The sequence below is a fragment of the Schistocerca americana genome, chromosome 3 (assembly GCF_021461395.2).
Source record: "Schistocerca americana isolate TAMUIC-IGC-003095 chromosome 3, iqSchAmer2.1, whole genome shotgun sequence".
Lineage (NCBI taxonomy): Eukaryota > Metazoa > Arthropoda > Insecta > Orthoptera > Acrididae > Schistocerca > Schistocerca americana.
The window spans coordinates 851,906,266-851,927,777 of record NC_060121.1 but is presented as its reverse complement, the minus strand read 5'-3'; the positions used below and the strand labels follow the sequence as shown (position 1 = coordinate 851,927,777).

Genomic DNA, 21,512 nt, shown 5'->3' with positions numbered 1-21,512 from the left:
AATATCGTCACCCTGGCAGCCGGCCGATGTGGCCGAGCGGTTCTAGGCGCTTCAGTCTGGAACCGCGCGACCGCTACGGTCGCAGGTTCGAATCCTGCCTCGGGCATGGATGTGTGTAATGTCCTTAGGTTAGTTAGGTTTAAGTAGTTCTAAGTTCTAGGGGACTGATGACCTCAGATTTTAAGTCCCATAGTGCTCAGGGCCATTTGAACCATTTTCTGTTTCACCCTGGCAACAAACGCATTGCTCCTGATGAGAGGCCAGTTGGCTGCTATCATCGTTATAGAATGTTTGAACTTGTTGACGGAGCCGCAGCCTCATCTCTGCTTGCATCGCTTCATCACTATCAAGGTGAAATGACTGAAAGTGTTCTTTAAGATCTGGAAACAGATGGAGCTCGAATGGTGTTGAGGCGTAAAGACAAGCGCCGGAACGACATAGCAGTGAAGAAAACGTCAGCCAATCGCACGCTGACCGACCCCTCTCCAGGACGACAACGCGACAGCAGCGGCCTCTGTGCGAACAGAACATAAGCGCCGCGCCCGACTGGTTGCAGCGCAGTTCAAGAACAGCATCAAGACTTGTCATTTCGCTTCTACTACGTAGCATTTTCCTTTTATAATAAAATTCATTAACACGATTTGTTTAAATTGTTGTCCAGCGATCCGAGATAGCAGGTTTCCGAGGCACCCCATACTCGACGACTAGGCAGGGTTCAACAGATGGAGCCAAGCAGGGACCGAATGGAGGATGATACATGACAGTGAACCCAAGGTTAAGGATTGTTGCAGATTTTGCAGTGTTCCTATGAGGTCTGGCATTGTCGTACTGAAGGACAGGATGTTCCATGTGTGGACGAACTCTTCGAATTCGTACTTTCAGTTTTCTACGGGTCTCTCACGCATCGACATAATTACGTTACGTACGCTACAATTCGGAGCCCTCTGGCAGCAGAGGATTCCAACTTGCGCCATCGAAGAAGCAAAATCGAGCGAGTAATACGCATGACATTTAATACCTGTGTTTTAAAACACAGTAAAAAGTTCTCAGGTACCACTTTTCAGTACCTTAATTGATATGTAAAACATAATAAAAAGTTCTGATGTTCTACTTTTCAGTACACGTTCCGGGAAGTTATTCCGATTTGCGAGTTGGTTTGTTGTGTATTATTCGTGAAGTGTTTTGTCAAAAAAAAAAAAAACAGCTGGTTACAAGAAAGTAAGCACATTCATAATGATTGGTAAATAATACGACGCAACTGGAGTTACAAGTTCGCCACAATCCATGTAGATACGTATGCATCAGATTTGATATCGCTCTGTATTGGGAAGCACCTTCTCCAAGCTCTAAACTTACCGATAATAGCCTGTAACGAATGAGTTTCATGGTGGCCCATCCAGTCCACGTGCATACGAAACGAGGGATGGAGAGAATTTAAAAATGGAGAAAGACCATAAACATTTGGTTACGAGATTGATTTCCCATTTTTTTCTACATAGGTAACTATTTTAGGTAACTACGTTTGTCAGTCCATTGTAGGAACAAACGCGAGGACAGGTCTTGCGCAATGACATTTGATACACTGTCAGTCACATTGTCTCTGAACAGCTCATTTGATACATTGATCATAGTTCACCGCTGTATACGTAAACAAAATTCTAATTTAATGATTCAATCATTGATTTAGCTGTGATCAACCAGTGTTGCCACCGGCGCCAACCTTGTGTGAATGCTCTGAAAAGCTAATCATTTGCATATCACAGCATCTTCTTCTTGTCGGTTAAATTTCAGGACTGTAGCACGTCACCTTCGTGGTGTAGCAATTTTAATGGCCAGTAGTGTAGCTGCATATGGGCCCCTGCAGCAGCCGCTTGGCTTATGCACCAATGCTGACTGCTGTTCAGCGGAGATGAAGGTTGGACTTTGCACGCCATGCCGCAACTGGACGTCCACAGAGTGGTGACAGCATTTTCTGATGAATCATGTTTTATGCTCTATCGGACAATCGCCATTAGCGTATTCTGTGTGAAACTTCTGAAAGCAAATACCTTGTAAAATCATCGTACCCGTATGAACGCGTGGTGTCTGTTCATTCGCACATGTCTGAAAGGACGGACACCAGTGGGGTTCACAGCTGTGATACATATTATGTAAATTGAACGGAGAGGGTGAGAAAAGGAAAGAATAGGGAAGGTCCAAATGGACAGACACCACGCGTTTATGTAAGTGGTTCGCCTGGATGGGCAATGAATCTACAACTTCCAGTGCGACGCACATTTACTTTCGACCTCCAGTGGGAATCTAAAATTTGCATGGAGAACATGGATGGGGACTGCAGTAAGCGATAATAGGTGGGAGTGTGATTCGGCCAGAATTCGTGCCCAGGTAGTCCTCGCAGTTGCAATAAATACTGTGTCTGGGTGGCGCAGTGGTCAACAACTTCCTCGTAAGCAGTAGATTCTGGGTTCGAGTCCTGGTCTGATTGGAATTTTTTACTTGTCGCCACTGATTCCACAAAAAATCCCTATGCAGCTGAAATCATTAGTTCATTTCCTTTTCCCTCTTCAGTTTATTTTCTCGTCGAAACGTTATGCTTCAGGGAGTGTTTTCCTGGCGTTCCCTGTGTGTTGTAGTCACTCTGGAAGGCACATTGGACTAACACAAGAGTGTATTTAACCTTGAGGAGCATTCTCACCCCAACATACAGTTTGTTTCTCTTCAGCACAGCATGAGAATGCAACGTGCCACACAGCTCACAAGGTATATCTGTGGTTCGGAGACCACCTGGATGCGTTTACCGTACTCTCCTGGCCACCAAACTCACCGGATTTAAACCCAGTAAATAATCTGTGGAGCCACCTCGATCGAGTTGATCACGCCACGGATCGTCAACCTAACACTGCTGGCCACAGCACTCGAATCGTCGTGGCTCCACATCAAAATGGTTCAAATGGCTCTGAGCACTATGAGGCATCTGAGGTCATCAGTCCCCTAGACTTAGAACTACTTAAACCTAACTAACCTAAGGACGTCACACACATCCATGCCCGAGGCAGGATTCGAACCTGCGATCGTAGCAGCAGTACGGTTCCAGACTGAAGCGCCTAGAATCACGCGGCCACAGCGGACGGCGGCTCCACATCCCCGTGGGTACCTTCCTGAACGCCACTGACTCTAATCCTGCGCGTTATTTGTGATCTCACTAACCCAAATGATGTATTTAGCATCACTCGCACTTTCCAGTAAAGTATCTCTCCCATTATTTGTTACTATGTATTTCTGAGTATTTATTGCCTGCGGAGTCCTACTATAACTGGAGGGCTGGGAAGTTTCCAAGTTACATCTACGGTAAACATTCACCAATTCGCGTTTTTCAAACAAACAAAAAATGGTTCAAATGGCTCTGAGCACTATGGGACTTAACAGCTATGGTCATCAGTCCCCTAGAAGTTAGAACTACTTAAACCTAACTAACCTAAGGACGTCACACAACACCCAGCCATCACGAGGCAGAGAAAGTCCCTGATCCCGCCGGGAATCGAACCCGGGAACCCGGGCGTGGGAAACGAGAACTCTACCGCACGACCACGAGATGCGGGCGTTTTTCAAACATTCATATGTGAGTCTGAAATGACAACAGTAATACCGCAGTGTAAGATTTTGAGAGAAACTACAAATAGAATTACGAGGCCACGTACTTCTTGCTAGTTTATGTCCATACGCAAAGAGACAAGGCACAGGAAACAAAGGTTTGAGGTATTTAACCCCAAATGAGAATATAATGTAACTGTGTACTCTCTTTCTCTTACATTGCCTTCCTTGGAGCTTTTCCCGATACAGCACAAATGTCTGATATTCATTTGGGTTAGAGTATGTGAAGAGAGGCTTATCATAGTAGTAAGTACACATAGCTACACAGACTTCCACTTATAACGATTATTCTGCGCGGCCTTAGGCGCTGCAGTCATGGCCTGTGCTGCTGGTCCCGGCGGAGGTTCGAGTCCTCCCTCCGGCATGGCTGGGTGTGTTTGTCCTTAGGATAATTCAGGTTAAGTAGTGTGTAAGCTTAGGGACTGATCACCTTAGCAGTTAAGTCCCATAAGGTTTCACACACATTTGAACATTTTTTGATTATTATGCATCTTGAAAATTAAATTTTTCAACATATTAATGGCGGAGTATGGCACATTCTAATGATTCATGAGCTGAGTGATGCTGTTTTATCTTTATGGCGTCCAAATACGTAAGGACACGCTTAAAAGTGCCAGATGATTGATGGAGGTAGTGTGAAGACCTTGTTGAATACTTAAATAGAATTAAAGGTATATTAAGACATAAAAATTACTAGTAAATTGAAAAGCCAATGATAAAGAATACACCATACGTTCAAAAAGATCCGAGACTGATTTTATTCCTGTCGTACTGGTGACGTCGGCGCAGTAAGCACTGTGGCACCTGGAAAGAACAACTGTAAAAAACACATGTGCGTTCTTCAAGTCAGTTGTGAGTGGGCAGTGTTCAATAATGGATGTGCGGCCATTGTACGTCAACGGTACTGTGTCACAATTCGGAATGCAGCAACGAACTGAGCTCTCTACATCAATTGTTGAAGACATTATCTAGAATGTTTGGAAGACGAAAAAACAGTGAGCAAAGTTTGGCTTGCACACATTGATTACCCAAACAAAAAACAATGGCGTGTGGACGCTGCCACAGCCTGACTGAAGTGGAAAACGCTAGAAGTTCTTTTCTGAAAAAAAAGAGAGTGGGTGCGACTTGGTGTAAACAGGACGATCCTGCCACTAAACAAAACTGCACAGAATGTGTCTCTGATGGTTCATAAAGAACGAAATAGGTGTGACTGTGGCGTACAAATTGAACAACTTCATGAACATTTTCCTGCGATTGTATGAACCTTTTGTTCGTTATACTCAAGTTGGTGGGGGGTGGTGAGGGGGAGGGGAAAGAAGGAAGGGCGGGGCACGGACAGATTATTTAGAACACTGAAGCATTAAAGCACATTCTAGCTCATGCCTGGGCACCAGTGCCAAAGCGCACCGTCTCGCTTCACATTTCTCTTACTACCACGCCACGCTGTCAAAGCGAGGAGGATGAAGAGGGGAAACAGTGAACGCACCGCATTTAAATGGCAATGCAGTAGCACTGCATACGACTTGGTTTTACATTTCACATTTCTCGACAGCAAAGATCACAAACAAAACAAGTTTTCAGTATTAGTTAATATTTTTGGCGTGCTGTAGACGTAATGTAATTTATGTGTGATGCGGACTGTCGGGATACAGACAGACGCAGAGAATCTCACAGTGTTTCGCCCTCCAGTTCGCACGTAATCGTAATTTAGCTTCATAATTGAAAAAAGCTTTTTCACACAAACACATCGATCGAAATATTGTAGCTCCTTTGCAGTCTCATCATAGAAACTTGGAAAATTTTCCTGACGAAAGCAATGTAGACGTCCTGGACCGTCTGAAAGTAAAAAGAGTTGTCACTGACACTGGAAGTTTCTTGCAGGTCAGTCACTTACATCTGCACAGGCTGAACTGAAACGGTCTCGAGAACAGCTCGACAAGGGATGTAAGACCGACGGTGTACTCAGAACCTTTATAAAACTATCCTTTTACAATGAAATGAACACCCTTAGCTGCTTACAGGCGTTGACATACGTCAACGGGGACAGATGAAAATGTGTGCCCCGACCGGGACTCGAACCCGAGATCACCTGCTTACATGGCAGACGCTCTATCCAGCTGAGCCACCGAGGACACAGAGCATAGCGCGATTGCAGGGATTTATCTCTGGCACAACTCCCGCGAAAAGCCACATTCTCCGCGTACTGTCCCGCACTACGTTGGTAGTGCCCCCGCCCTTTATACTCTTTACTCGCGGCGCGTAGCCGATTCCTTTTAATTCTTGCAAGGCCACTATGAATTCTTGAAACCTCGCGTTTTCCCCAGTGAATTCAGGAAACTGGACTGTCTTTGTTAGAATGTGTCCATTCTGCAAGAAGATTCTCTTTTTAAATGCATCCCTAGTGAATCAGAAAGAAGTTAACTTGCAATGTTTTATTGTAGGCAGTGTGCAATCAAGTCTACTTAAAAAGCGAAGTCAGCAGTGAGCAGTCAGGTCTACTTAAAAAGCGAAGTCCGCAATCCATTACGGACGCTGTAATTTTCGTTCTGGCACTTCTTTTTCCTTAGTAAATTCAGCAATAGTAAATTTTAAATCGGAAGATATTCCCAGGCACGCTCCTTGGCGTACCCTACGTACTTTCCATTAACATACTGTCGCAGAAAATTCTGAGTAGCACCGTCACTGATGTGTAGCGGTTATGATACTAGACTCTTGCAAGGAGGATCATGAGTTGAAAACTCACCTGAACTGCTAAATTTTAATTTCTATATTCGGTTCGAGGACATTCTCGAAGTATCCAGATTTATCAAGAATCATTGTACTGGAATGTTTACTAACTGTGTATTTACCGTATGCGTTCTGGCCGGAGGCAGTTCGCTCCACGCTCTTGTATGTGCAAGTGCTGCATAAACATTCGTTAAGTGAAGTTAGTGTTCGCCATTCGTCTGATTACACCTTCTGCTACGTAACAATACGAAGTCTGCATACTATTGGTTCATTTCCACTGAAAACTGTTGCAACTGACAACGGAATAACGGCTGCGACTTCACGATATTACTGTTCGTACCACCAGTTTCTTCAAGTGCTCCATGCCACCTTATATTGCACAAAGTACTTCGGAGATTCGCCGCCGGAGGTTCGAGTCCTCCCTCGGGGATGGGTGTGTGTACTGTTCTTGGCATAACTTAGATTAAGTTAGTGATACTGATGGACGTACCGTAGGTGCAACCACAACGGAGGGGTATCTGTTTAGAGGCCAGAGAAACGTGTGGTTCCTAAGGACGGGCAGCAGACTTTTCAGTAGTTGCAGGGGCAACAGTCTGGATGATTGACTGATCTGGCCTTGTAACACTAACCAAAATGGTCTTTCTGTGCTAGTACTGCGAACGGCTGAGAGCAAAGGGAAACTACAGCCGTAATTTTTCCCGAGGGCATGCAGCTGTACTGTATGGCTAAATGGTGATGGCGTCCTCTTGCGTAAAATATTCCGGAGGTAAAATAGTCCCCCATTCCGATTTCAAGGCGGGGACTACTCAGGAGGACGTTGTAAGAAAACGCATTCTACGGATCTGAGCGTGGAATGTCAGATCCCTTGATCGGGCAGGTAGGTTAGAAAATTTAAAAAGGGAAATGGATAGGTTAAAGTTAGATATAGCGGGAATTAGTGGAGTTCGGTGGAAGGAGGAACAAGACTACTAGTGAGGTGAATACAGGGTTATAAAAAATGGTTCAAATGGCTCTGAGCACTAAGGGACTTAATATCTGAGGTCATCAGTCCCCTAGAACTTAGAACTAATTAAACCTAACTAACCTAAGGACATAACACACATCCATGCCCGAGGCAGGATTCGAACCTGCGACCATACCGGTCTCGCGGTTCCAAACTGAAGCACCTAGAACCGCACGGCCACACCGGCCGGCCATACAGGGTTATAAATACAAAATCAAATAGGGGTAATGCAGGAATAGGTTTAATAATGAATAGGAAAATAGGAACACGGGTAAGCTACTACAAAAAGCATAGTGAATGCATCATTGTGGCCAAGATAGATACGAAGCCCACGCCTACCACAGCAGTACAAGTTTATATGCCAACTAGCTCAGCAGATGAGGAAGAGATTGATGAAATGTATGATGAGATAAAAGAAATTATTCAGATAGTGAAGGGAGACGAAAACTTAATAGTCATGGGTGACTGTAACTCGATAGTAGGAAAAGGAAGAGAGGGAAACGTAGTAGGTGCATATGGAATGGGAGAAAGGAATAAAAGAGGAAGCCGCCTGGTAGAATTTTGCACTGAGCATTACTTAATCATAGTTAACACTTTGTTCAAGAATCATAAAAGGAGGTTGTATACATGGAAGAAGCCTGGCGATACTGGAAGGTCTCAGATAGATTACATAATGGTAAGACAGAGATTCAGGAAACAGGTTTTAAATTGTAAGACATTTCCAGGAACAGATGTGGACTCTGACCACAATCTATTGGTTATGAACTGTAGATTAAAACTGAAGAAACTGCAAAAAGGTAGGAATTTAAGGAGATGGGACCTGGATAAACTGGAAGAACCAGAGGTTGTAGAGAGCTTCAGGGAGAGCATTAGGGAACGATTGGCAAGAATGGGGGAAAGAAATACAGTAGAAGAACAATGGGTAATTTGAGAAATGAAATAATGAAGGTGGCAGAGGATGAAGTAGGTAAAAAGATGAGGGCTAGTAGAAGAGATATTGAATTTAATTGATGAAAGGAGAAAATATAAAAATGCAGTAAATGAAGCAGGCAAAAAGGAATACAAACGTCTCAAAACTGGGATCGACAGGAAGTGCAAAATGACTAAGCAGGGATGGCTAGAGGAAAAATGTGAGGATGTAGAGGCGCATATCACTATGGGTAAGATATATACTGCCTACAGGAAATTTAAAAAGACCTTTGGAGAAAGAGATCCACTTGCATGAATATGAGGTGCTGAGGTGGAAACCCAGTTCTAAGCAAAGAAAGGAAAGCAGTTCTAGTTCTAAGTTCTAGGGGACTAATGACCTCAGCAGTTGAGTCCCATAGGGCTCAGAGTCATTTGAACCATTTTTTTTAGAAACCAGATGGCAGTTATAAGATTCGAGGGAAATGAAAGGAAAGCAATGGATGGGAAGGGAGTGAGACAGGGTTGTAGCCTATCCCAGATGTTACTCAATCTGTATACTAAGCTAGCAATAATGGAAACAAAGAAAAGTTCGGAGTACGAATTAAAATCCATGGAGAAGAAATAAAAACTTTGAGGTTTGCTGATGGAATTGTAATTCTGTCAGAGACAGCAAAGAACCTGGAAGAGCAGCTAAACGTAATGGACAGTGTCTTGAAAAGAGGATATAAGATGAACATCAACAAAAGCAAAACGAGGGTAATGGACTGTAGTCGAATTAAATCGGGTGATGCTGAGGGGATTAGATTAGGAAATGAGACATTTAAAGTAGTAAAGGATTTTTGCTGTTTGAGGAGCAAGATAACTGATGATGGTCGAAGTAGAGAGGATATAAGATGTAGACTGGCAATGGAAAGCGTTTCAAAAGAAGAGAAATTTGTTAACATCGAGTATAGATTTAAGTGTCGGGAAGTCTTTCTGAAAGAATCTGTATGGAGTGTAGCCATATATGGAAGTGAAACTTGGACGATAAATAGTTTCGACAAGAAGAGAATAGAAGCTTTCGAAGTGTGGTGCTACAGAAGAATGCTGAAGGTTAGATGGGTAGATCACGTAATTAATGAGGAGGTATTGAATAGAATTGGAGAGAAGAGAAATTTGTGGCACAACTTGACTAGAAGAAGGGATCGATTGGTAGGGCATATTCTGAGGCATCATTGGATCACCAATTTAATACTGGAGGGCAGCGTGGAGGGTAAAAATTGTGGAGGGAGACCAAGAGATGAATACATTAAACAGACTGAGGAGGTTGTAGGTTGCAGTAAGTACTGGGAGATGAAGAAGGTTGCACCGGATAGAGTAGCATGGAGAGCTGCATCAAACTAGTCTCTAGACTGAAGACCACAACAACAACAAGTAGTCTATAAGTCTACGTGGCGATGACCTCAGCAGTTTGGTCCCTTAGGAATTGACACACATTTGAACATTTTTCTCTCTACATGGTACTGTAATGTCGTTTCATAGCAAATAAGCTGTACTCGTCGCTTATGTGAATTAAGAATTCTCTCATTCTCTTGTGACGACAGAACGCTAGGCTGCCTCTTTTTGCGCAAACAGCCTGGACCCGTGTACGTCCCTCAGACCATGAACAAATAGCTAAGGGTAAACGGCGCTGACACCATGACTCTATCGAACTCAGGACTCGTTCCAACTGAAAAATGCCGCACCGTAATGCTAAATAAAATGTCGCGCTCTTGCAGCTACTTCCGAGAAGTGCCGACCAAAGCTGGATGATAGTGATAGGCCAGGCCTTGGCACGCCCGTGGCCCGAACATGCTGCACGCGTGAAATCTGGCACGCCGTGGCCGGCCCTGCATTAGAACCATCGTCGTCCGTTTTTTTTTTATTAGTACAGTCTCGAAACTTATAGGACTGGCGGGTTAATAAGTATAAGTATCTGCTTGTATTAATCAGTAGTATAAAGAAAAAAAGTGTACGAACAGACCTTGAAGGCCCAACGCTGCCGACAGACCGTCGTGTCATCCTCAGCCCTTAGACGTCACCGGATGCGCATACGGAGGGACATGTGGTCAGCACACCGCTCTCCCAGCCGTTGTCAGATTTCGTGACCCTTACTGCTACTTCTCAATAAAGTAGTTCCTCTATCGACGTGAAAAGGGGTTAGTGCACCCCACCTGCCAACAGCATTCGGCAGACCAGGACTTTCACCCATCCAAGGGCTAGCCAAGCCCGACAGCGCTGCGGGAAGAATTAATCAAGAGCATGAATCTTCAGAATTATATAAGATGAATGGAATCCATGAGAGCAGCTAATGGATGAGGAACGGCTTTGGACGAAGCATCGTGCCATTGAGCCACGCGGCAACACAGTCGGCGGCAGGCAACAGAGATGGATGATGTTGGCTGCGATCCTAACAGCGCTTAATGGCAAGTAATTGCCCTTAATGGCGTGTAATAGCGCGAAATGGTGCAACGAAATCTAAGACTGAATTTGACATACTGGGAAACCTAGTTATGTGATAATTACATTGGCCAGAATAGAAAGATTAATATTGCAGAGCAATGAAACGGTATTGAGGACCTTGATGGTGACAGTACATATGAAGTCAGCAGTGTAACGAGGTCGTGTCGTTAGTGTATCTGCTACATGCGTACTCTGCAGTTCACACCCAAGTGCCTGGCAGAAGATTCTTCGAACGATCTTCGGACTGTTTCTCTACCGTTCTACTCTCTAACATAGCGTAGGAAAAAGGAACACTTAAATCTTTCTGTAAGAGCTCTGTTTTGTCTTATTTTATTGTTATCATCAATCCTTCTATGTGTGTTGGCGACAGTAAAATAGTTTCACCTTCAGAAGAGAAAGTCGGTGAGTGAAATTTTGTGAAAAGCTCTCGCCGGAACGAAAAACGCCTTTTTTTTGTTATGACCGTCCAAAGCATTTATCATATTCCTGACATTATCTCCCGTATTTTGTGAAATACTAAATATGCTTATTTGAAACTGTTCAAAGTCCTCCGTCAGTCCTGTCTGGTGAGGGTCCGATGCAGCACAGCCACGCTGTAGCAGAGGACGCGCAAGCATAGTGTGGGCAGTGTCTTTAGTAGACCTGCTGCATCTTCTTTCTGCCAATAAAACGTAATTTCTGGTTGGTCTTCCCCACAACATCATCTATGTGATCGTTCCAGCTGAAGTTGTTCGTAAATATAATTCTTAGGTATTTAGAAGAATTGCCGGCCTTTAAACGTGTGTGATTTCTTGCGAAATCGCAAATTAACGGCTTGTTTCTGTGGTCCTATGGATGACCACACACGTTTCCATATTATTTTGCAGAGGTTTGGAGCTGCCCCCGAATCTAAAAGAAAAAGAGCAGAAGATTCGCTGCAACGACTGTGGTGGTGTTTTTAGCATTACAGCTGTGGAATAGCCAGTCGATGTAATATTGTTCGCACATCATATGGAGATATCTGGTAATACCGTGGCCAACAAACATCTGAACCTCTGTCAATTAATGTATTTTTGAAGATCCATAAGGAATTCTTAACTGGACAATTCATTTCTTAAGAATCCTGAGAATATTTGTATTTGTACTAACAGCCTCACTCAACAACAAAGGAAAGTCAGTTTGCTTGTCTGTATCTAAGACTTTTAATTCAAAAAGTACTCAAGCACGAAAATTTCCGGAAAGGAAAATCTAAGGAGGTTGCGGAATCATGAATGCAGCGGAAGATAACAAGGCAGTGGAGCAGTATCGTTGTGAACGCCGGGAAGTGAGTACTTTTACAGCACCATATGATGATGATGATGATGATGATGATGATGTTTGGTTTGTGGGGCGCTCAACTGCGCGGTTATCAGCGCCCGTACAAATTCCCAACCTTTGCTCAGTCCAATCTCGCCTCTTTCTTTAATGAGGAAGAAATGCTGAGGATAACACAAACACCCAGTCATCTCGAGGGAGGTGCAAATCCCTGACCCTGCCGGGAATCGAACCCGGGACCCCGTGCTCGTACAGCACCAAAAGCAGAACCCAGATAAGTACCCACTTAGTTATTGTTTGATGGTTTGAATTTATGTAAAGACTTATTGTTTCTATAAAATATATTTTTGTGTACACTCGTCATAAGTACTTTGCTATTTGCGTTCAATTATTCTTTCTGATAAGATATTATAGACTACATGGATATGGTGTAACTTCATAGTAACATCGGAAAAAATGAAATATTTAGACCAAGTTACTAGCTACAGTAATGCTATTACGGTTCAGCCATAGCGGGATTTTAAATTTTTAACATTGAAATAGTCCTTTGTAGGAGTGTAATAACTTTTTGTGTGTGTGTGCAAATAAATAAAGTGCCAATCTTTACAGTGTCGTTATGGACCTGATCTGTACAGGTGAACTGCAGTACGTGGTGGCGCTGCATTTCACAAATTTTGTCCCATATAATGAGATTATATTTGAGAAGAAAATCGGTTTGTTGGTTTCGAAGGGTATTTTAAGAACGTACCCTTCTGACAGGTTAAGGAATGATCATGGTTCCAGCCACCAGATGCATTAAGTATCAGGTAATTTCGAGGTTCCTCTTATTTCGGGCAGCATTTAATTTTCAAAACTATACGTGTTACAGAGATGCTGGAGCTAGGAGAAGTATACTGAAGTTATAGGAGTCATGTAATACCACCTAAAATCATGTCGGTCTTCCTTCTTTGCGGCTTAGTGCAGCAGTTCGATGTGCTCAACAAGTGCTGAAAGTCGCCTGCAGAAATTTAGAGATACGCTCTCTGTATAGCCGTCCATAATTGCGGAAGTGTTGCCGGGCACGAGTTTGTGCACGAACTGACCTCTCGGCTATGCCCCACATACGTCCTATTTGATTCATGGCGGGCATTATGGCTGGCCAAATCATTCGCTCGAACAGCCCAGTAGGTTCTACAATGCATTTGTGGCCTGGTGATATGGCACACTGTCATCGATAAAGATTCCATCGTTGTTTTGGAACATGAAGTCCATGAATAAATGCAAGTGGTCTCCAAGTAGACGAACATAATTTCCAGTCAATGATCGGTTGAGTTGGACCAGATTTCCCAGTCCATTCCATGTAAAAACAGCCCACGCCGTTATGGAGCCACCACCACCTTGCTCAGTACCTTGTTGACGGACAACTTAGGTCCGCCAGTCGGTGTGGCCGAGCGGTTCTAGGCGCTTCAGTTTGGAACCGCGTGACCGCTACGGTTGCAGGTTCGAATCCTGCCCCGGGCATGAATGTGTGTGATTTCCTTAGGTTAGTTAGGTTTAAGTAGTTCTAAGCTCTAGGGGACTGATGGCCACAGATGTTAAGTGCCATGTTGCTCAGAGCCATTTGAACAACTTAGGTCCGTGGCTTCGTGGGGTTTGCAGCACAATAGAATCCTAGCATCAGCTCTTACCAGGACACCGTTTTCCAGTCATCTAGGGTTCAACCAACATGGACACGAGCCCAAGAGAGATTCTGCAGGCGATGTCGTGCTCTTAGCAAAGGCACTCGTGTTGGACGTCTGCTACCATAGCCCATTAACGCCAAGTTTTCGACGCACAGTCTGAGCCGTGCCGGCTCGTATCGATTGATCGATCGGGTCGGCATAGTGTGATCTTTGGGCTCGGCCGTTTGACGTAGCTTTCGGCCGCGACGGGCGTGTGGCGCTAGAGAAGGACAGCTGGAGAGCCGCGCGGCGCGTGAGAATCGGAGGCGAGCAAGGTTGAGCAGGCTGGGGCACGACGCAGAGGTTGTGGTGTGTTTGGCACGTTTGCAAGACCGAACCTGGCTTGTAGTATGGGAACTGGACTCGGCCACATTACCCGAATCGAATCGTGCGGCCCTGATTTGGACCTGTAAAGGATTTCATAGAAGATTTGTTTGTTATAGTGTACTCGGTGCGGCACCCTGTCCAGCTCGCCCGCTTTTTGTGGGTTCTGGGTCTAGCCGCCTCTGGTCAAGGTCCAGTGGGCCCCCCTTCTGCTACTTTAATTAGCCCGTGCCTATGAGACGTCACCTGTTTTGAAAATGTGTCACAAAAGGGCGTATGTGCTTGAATTTTATTTTGTGTTAAAAAAAAGTATGATATCTATTAATGGTTAAAGTTTATCTCATTATTGTAGTCTCCTTTTGAGACCTTTACTGTGTCCATAATTTAATTAACTTGCGAGTCACTTATTGCTCGTTTAAAGATTAATGCTGTGCTTTGAATAGGGTGGTTGCTCGTGCTTGTAAGGATTTTTTGCTAAGTTACCTTATCACAAAAATTTTAAAGACAAAATTTTATTTTACCAAAAGAAAGTTTAATAAGTGTTGTGGTTATAAGCTGTGAATGTTGATTATGTGGCCCGGCCCTCCCGCTCAACAGCAGTTGGCTGATTAGGATGAATTGATCGCCACACTGTCCTAATGGATACGTTCGTCATTCATCCTACACTGATTTCTGCGGCTATTCCACGCCCTGTTACTTGATCCTAAGCACCGATACCTCTGTGTAAACTCTACTGCTGTCGGTCGTTAAGTGAAGAAAGTCGGCCACTGCGTTGTACGGGGTGAGAGGTAGCGCCTAAAATTAGCTATTCTCTGTTTACTTTTGACGCTGTGGATCTCACAGTGTCGAATTCCTTAACGATTCCCGAAATGGAATGCCCAATGTGTCTATCTTCGCGGTGGCCGTGCGGTTCTAGGCGCTACAGTCCGGAACCGCGGGACTGCTACGGCCGCAGGTTCGAATCCTGCCTCGGGAATGGATGTGTGTGATGTCCTTAGGTTCGTTAGGTTTAAGTAGTTCTAAGTTCTAGGGGACTGATGACCTCAGATGTTAAGTCCCATAGTGCTCAGAGCCATTTTTTTTTTTTTTGTCTATCTTCAACTAACCTTTCCGCTTTGGAAATCTGTTAATTCCCGTTGCGCAGTCATTCGAACGTGGGAAACCTTCTCACAACAATTACACGAGTACAAATGACTGCTGCACCAAGGCACTGTCCTTTTATATCTTGTGTACGCGATATTACTGCCATTTTACGTACGCATATCGCTATTTCATGACTTTCGTCGGCTCGTTGTGATTTGCTACCTTAAGCAGTGCTGCAGAATACAGCACCTCCGAGTGAGAAGCTGTTTCCCATGCAAGTATAGGTGACGGATGTACCAGATGGCGAGGTAATGAGTCAGAATAGTAGGGAGAGGTCAGTGCGCCATGACAAAGAATCACACTATGCTATCTATCAACGGGGAACACACGTTCTGGTACGACACTGACCCTTTGCTGTATTACCCATTATTTGTTAAGATTCACTTCTGGCGAGGTCAGCGTTAGGTGGAGCCTTGAATCATTAAATATTTAATACTTGAGTAATACTACGCAGTAAGCCAAGTAAATTAGCAAACAAATTAAAATAATTCAGCTACTGATCACATACGAACAGTTACGAAGGTGTACGATGTATGAATGACATACATGCTGCGCACCAGTCTCGTCAGTTAGCAATAGGCTGTAATCCGAGTTTGTTCTCTGTGATAGTTACCTTCAACATGCTTTAGAATTTCACTACTTTTTTGTAAAGAGCAATTTCAGTTATTTAACTGCAAACTGCTTTACGGCGTTCACTAATAAACGCACTGTAATGGCATCTCGGGATTTATTACATGTATACTAGCCATTCCACTGCTAAGACATACAGGTCGCCTGCTTACACAGTCAGATGAATCTAATGTGCCACAACATTGCTTTAACGACTACACCAAGATACGTACGGAGAACAGGTAGGAGGATGTCCTACGCATCGATTCATTAAGGTAATCGAGGAAAGAGTTAACTTATGGAGTCTCGAGTGGGGAGGAGCGAGCAGTTGCATTGAGCTTGCTACGGAGTCGTGGCTAAACTGAGAAGCATTTATTGAGGTTTGTCCCTACGGAGGGATCTTTCACGGTGATACATGAAGTCAGCAGGTAGACAGCCCCAGTCTGACAGAGCTGTCGAGGTGACAGCTTTGAAAACGGATGATGCGCACTCTTATTTTATTTCGTGGGATTATCTTTTCTTTGCCGTTTCCTAACGTCAAAACATGTAGGCTAAGTAACTGAATCAGTTTAAAAATTGTAATGAGACGCCATCAAGATCTTAACATTGTCAGAAACAGTGCACAAAATCCTAGTGGATAGATCAATGGTGTCTTGGCTTAATCGAAAAGAAAAAAACTTTGAACTATCGAAGTCCGACCAGAAAAACCATGGAACCGTTGCAAGTGGTGACCGAGGTGACAGAACAACTTACCGATTGAAAAGCTTATCAGCAGAAATATAACTTTAAAGTGTACTATAACTGGTACAGGCCATATAATACCAAATATTAATGTAATAGGTTTGCCAATATTTAATGTTAGTATAAAGAATCTTTAGGCTTATTAAAATTTAATGTGTGTGTGTGAAGACTATACGGTACGTATATTAAGGAGCAGGAACTAGTGGGTCACAAAGTGGGGGCTGTGAGGTGAAATACTTCATGTGGCCCATCAGGTGCAAATGAACCACCTAAATTTATTATGTATCATCCTTTAGATAGATAATCATGTGTATTTTTTGTACTGTGTTATTGATTTCGTGTATGCAAAAGAATGTTGTTGTAGGTAGGTGATGTGCTTTGGGACCAATGTCTGGTAATGGATAACATTTCTCCGACCAGGCAGAGTACAGTACACCAGAGTGTCAGCAGCGAGATCAGTCTGGCCATCAGAAACATCATCCGACAGTTCGGACATATAAATAACTAATTGTTTACGTAAGTAAATAACTGGCTCTAAGCACTATGGGACTTTGGGACTTAACATCTCAGGTCATCAGTCCTCTAGACTTTGAACTATTTAAACCTAACTAACCTAAGGACAGCACACATATCCGTGCCCGAGGCAGGATTCGAACCTGCGATCGTAGCAGCAGCGCGACTCAAGACTGAGGCGCCTAGAATCGCTCGGTCACAGCGGCTGGCCTTACTTAAGTAATGACGTTGTTCACTTATTCTTTTCAATGGTTCAATATGGTTTTTACATGACCTTAATTAACGGTGCCAGTTTGACTAAAACAGGTGGTACCAGTTTGGATAACTGGACGATGGAGCTGATCCTTCCGTAGACAGTCGTGGTAGGTAAGTCAGCTGTCTAGTTGACTCTGGGCTAGTTTCGTGTTGGTGTTAGGGGTTCAGCGACGAATGTTGTATAGCGAAAAATACTGATCTTTTTCAGAGCAATAAATGGCGGGCGTAAAGCGGTCGTTTTTGTGGGATTTAAGTACACATTATAGGTTTGTTAAGACGTCAATGGAAGCATTATTGTCTAGTATTGATGATTGATTTAGGAATCGGCTTTTTTCTGGTTTGGCTGCTTAGGAGAGAAATAGTAATACTGATCAGAACAGTCTAAGGCAGTTGAGTCGTTTCTGGTGTTTTAGTTAGATGCTAAGAGTGGGCTTGAGTACATTACGTCAACTCAGAGGCAAGCTTATTGTTTAGTAGTACCCACTATCTTGTTATTAAAAAGGCGTAATAGTGGTGAGTTCAGTTTTGATTTGCCCCAACAGAGAACGAGATCAAGCCCCGAATGAATAATAAAAGTTGGTTACAGAAGAAGCTGTTAACTAAAGCACGAACAGCGCCATTACTCTCTTAAAATAAGCAGTTGTCGAGTGACCGAGTCTACGCCAACATTATAGTGATTTTATGTGCATAGACGCCAAAGCCTGAAAAGACTGAGCTTTGTTTTCACAAGTATAAAATAGCGGTAACTGTAGCTTTTTATTTTTGAATAGGTTGAATTACTTTAGTCTCTTTGGGAAGTTGGATTCTCGAACAAAACGTCTTGAATAAGAGACAAGTTCTTCTTAGCAGAGCCTCTTGGGTCATAAAGAAAAGAAAAAAGAAAAATGGTTTTTTACAGCTTAGGATTTCATCTCATCTAATGTTCTGTTTCACTGAAAGGACCTTAAGTTCATAGTAAAATAAATACATAGAAGGGAAAATAATAATCTACAAAGTAATAAGTAAAGTATTGTGCAATGTTCCAAGTGATGAAAGACAACAGCAAACTATCATTAAAAGGCTAACTGTGTTACGATATTTATCTTCCTAGTAGATAATGAAGCAAAGAAGTAAACAATTTTCCCTATACAAGAAAACATAACTAAACTTAAATTGCATCTTGAAATGTATAAAGACATACACAATACTTAAAGTTAAAGAAAAGATCCCATGCAATACACTAAGGAAAAGATGATAGGTTGGATTATATCTCCGACTTTGTTACTGATATATCTTTGTCCAGTTTGGTAGCAATTTCAAAACAGATGGTAGTGAAGCCTATTTAGTACTAACTTAAACTGGATTATACAGAGTAAATGGTAAACGAAAGGTTGAAAGTGTAACAATTTCAACAATGCATCAACAGCAATTTATGGTAAAGCCGGTTCGAAACATACCTGTGTTTTCTTTTAAGGCTCAATGAGTCAGAGATACAACCGTTGTCTAATACTTACGATAACTAGAAAGTCTGTCTTATTGGACATTCATGAGCAATTTGCACAATGCAAGGACTTTAATTTAATAGTTACAGCTGTTATACAGGGTGTTTCAAAAATGACCGGTATATTTGAAACGGCAATAAAAATTAACGAGCAGCGATGGAAATACACCGTTTGTTGCAATATGCTTGGGACAACAGTACATTTTCAGGCAGACAAAGTTTCGAAATTACAGTAGTTACAATTTTCAACAACGGATGGCGCTGCGGTCTGGGAAACTCTATAGTACGATATTTTCCACATATCCACCATGCGTAGCAATAATATGGCGTAGTCTCTGAATGAAATTACCCGAAACCTTTGACAACGTGTCTGGCGGAATGGCTTCACATGCAGATGAGATGTACTGCTTCAGCTGTTCAATTGTTTCTGGATTCTGGCGGTACACCTGGTCTTTCAAGTGTCCCCACAGAAAGAAGTCACAGGGGTTCATGTCTGGCGAATAGGGAGGCCAATCCACGCCGCCTCCTGTATGTTTCAGATAGCCTAAAGCAATCACACGATCATCGAAATATTCATTCAGGAAATTAAAGACGTCGGCCGTGCGATGTGACCGGACACCATCTTGCATAAACCATGAGGTGTTCGCAGTGTCGTCTAAGGCAGTTTGTACCGCCACAAATTCACGAAGAATGTCCAGATAGCGTGATGCAGTAATCGTTTCGGATCTGAAAAATGGGCCAATGATTCCTTTGGAAGAAATGGCGGCCCAGACCAGTACTTTTTGAGGATGCAGGGACGATGGGACTGCAACATGGGGCTTTTCGGTTCCCCATATGCTCCAGTTCTGTTTATTGACGAAGCCGTCCAGGTAAAAATAAGCTTTGTCAGTGAACCAAATGCTGCCCACATGCAAATCGCCGTCATCAATCCTGTGCACTATATCGTTAGCGAATGTCTCTCGTGCAGCAATGGTAGCGGCGCTGAGGGGTTGCCGCGTTTGAATTTTGTATGGATAGAGGTGTAAACTCTGGCGCATGAGACGATACGTGGACGTTGGCGTCATTTGGACCGCAGCTGCAACACGGCGAACGGAAACCCGAGGCCGCTGTTGGATCACCTGCTGCACTAGCTGCGCGTTGCCCTCTGTGGTTGCCGTACGCGGTCGCCCTACCTTTCCAGCACGTTCATCCGTCACGTTCCCAGTCCGTTGAAATTTTTCAAACAGATCCTTTATTGTATCGCTTTTCGGTCCTTTGATTACATTAAACCTCCGTTGAAAACTTCTTCTTGTTGCAACAACACTGTGTTCTAGGCGGTGGAATTCCAACACCAGAAAAATCCTTTGTTCTAAGGAATAAACCATGTTGTCTACAGCACACTTGCACGTTGTGAACAGCACACGCTTACAGCAGAAAGACGACGTACAGAATGGCGCACCCACAGACTGCGTTGTCTTCTATATCTTTCACATCACTTGCAGCGCCATCTGTTGTTGAAAATTGTAACTACTGTAATTTCGAAAGTTTGTCCGCCTGAAAATGTACTGTTGTCCCAAGCATATTGCAACAAACGGTGTATTTCTATCGCTGCTCGTTTAGTTTTTATTGCCGTTTCAAATATACCGGTCATTTTTGAAACACCCTGTATATTCAAGTACGTAGATCACTTTGAACGTGGATCACCGACAGAATGTCAGTAGTTACTACACATAATGCTGAGCTTACGAGAAGCTGCGGTAGAAACAATATCAAAGACTAGTATAGCCCTATACTAAGTTCTCGTAGTTCAAAGTACGCTATCGGTTGGATTGTAAAATTGTGGATTGTGTTCTGGTTCACGAAACGTCGTGTTGTACCGAGATACGTGGGTCGAAAGATACGGAGTTGCATTGTTACTCTCTTTCTATTGCACGCTAACAGCGGATTTCCTTTACAACCTAGAGCACTACGATGTTAAGTATTAAATGTTGTCACATTAAACATTATCCTTGTGCGTAGTATATACTTTAAGACAAAAAAAGACCGCACCACAAAGAAATTACCCAGTTGGGACGGAAATCGGGAGACGTGACGTAAATATACAGACGAAAAATGATAACGATTTCAGAAAAAATAATTCTATTTGAGAGAAACAGTTCTACAAACTGAGAAAGTCAATAATGCGTCAGTCCAACAATCGCCCGTATGCAAGCAATTATTCGGCTTGTCATTGATTGATAGAGTTGTTGGGTGTTGTCCTGAGGGACCTCGCGCAAATTATGTCCGCAATGCTCCAAACGTTCTCAGATGGGGAGAGATATGGAGACCTTGCTGGCCAAGATAGGGTTTGACAACTACGAAGACAAGCAATATAAACTCCCGCCGTTTGCGGGAAGGCTTTTCTTCAACAGCAACAAAATGGAGCGTAGCGTAGAATATCGTCGACGTATCGCTGTGTTGCAAAGGCGCAGCGGATGACATTTAGAGCAGTCCTGCTATGAAAATAGATGGCAACTGAAATCATCGCTCCTGGTTGTCGTGCTTGCAAAACCCGACCTCGGCCAGCAACGTCACTGTATCTCTCTCCAATTGAGAATGTTTGGAGCGTAACGGTCAGGGCCATCGAACCAGCTCGGCATATTGACGATCTAATTCCCCAATCGGACAGAATTTGGTAACTCCGTCAATAAATGCCAAACCCAAT

General features: G+C 43.4%; 1 protein-coding gene and 1 non-coding gene across 2 annotated transcripts in view; both read right to left on the bottom strand.

The window, feature by feature from the left end:
- The window catches only part of LOC124606437 (serine/threonine-protein phosphatase rdgC), a 1,241,896-nt gene that overhangs the window by 42,905 nt on the left and 1,177,479 nt on the right, over window positions 1–21,512 (bottom strand). The window lies entirely within an intron of this gene.
- Trnat-ugu lies at window positions 5,710–5,783 on the bottom strand. The gene has a single exon. It is a non-coding gene; the product is annotated as a tRNA-Thr (tRNA).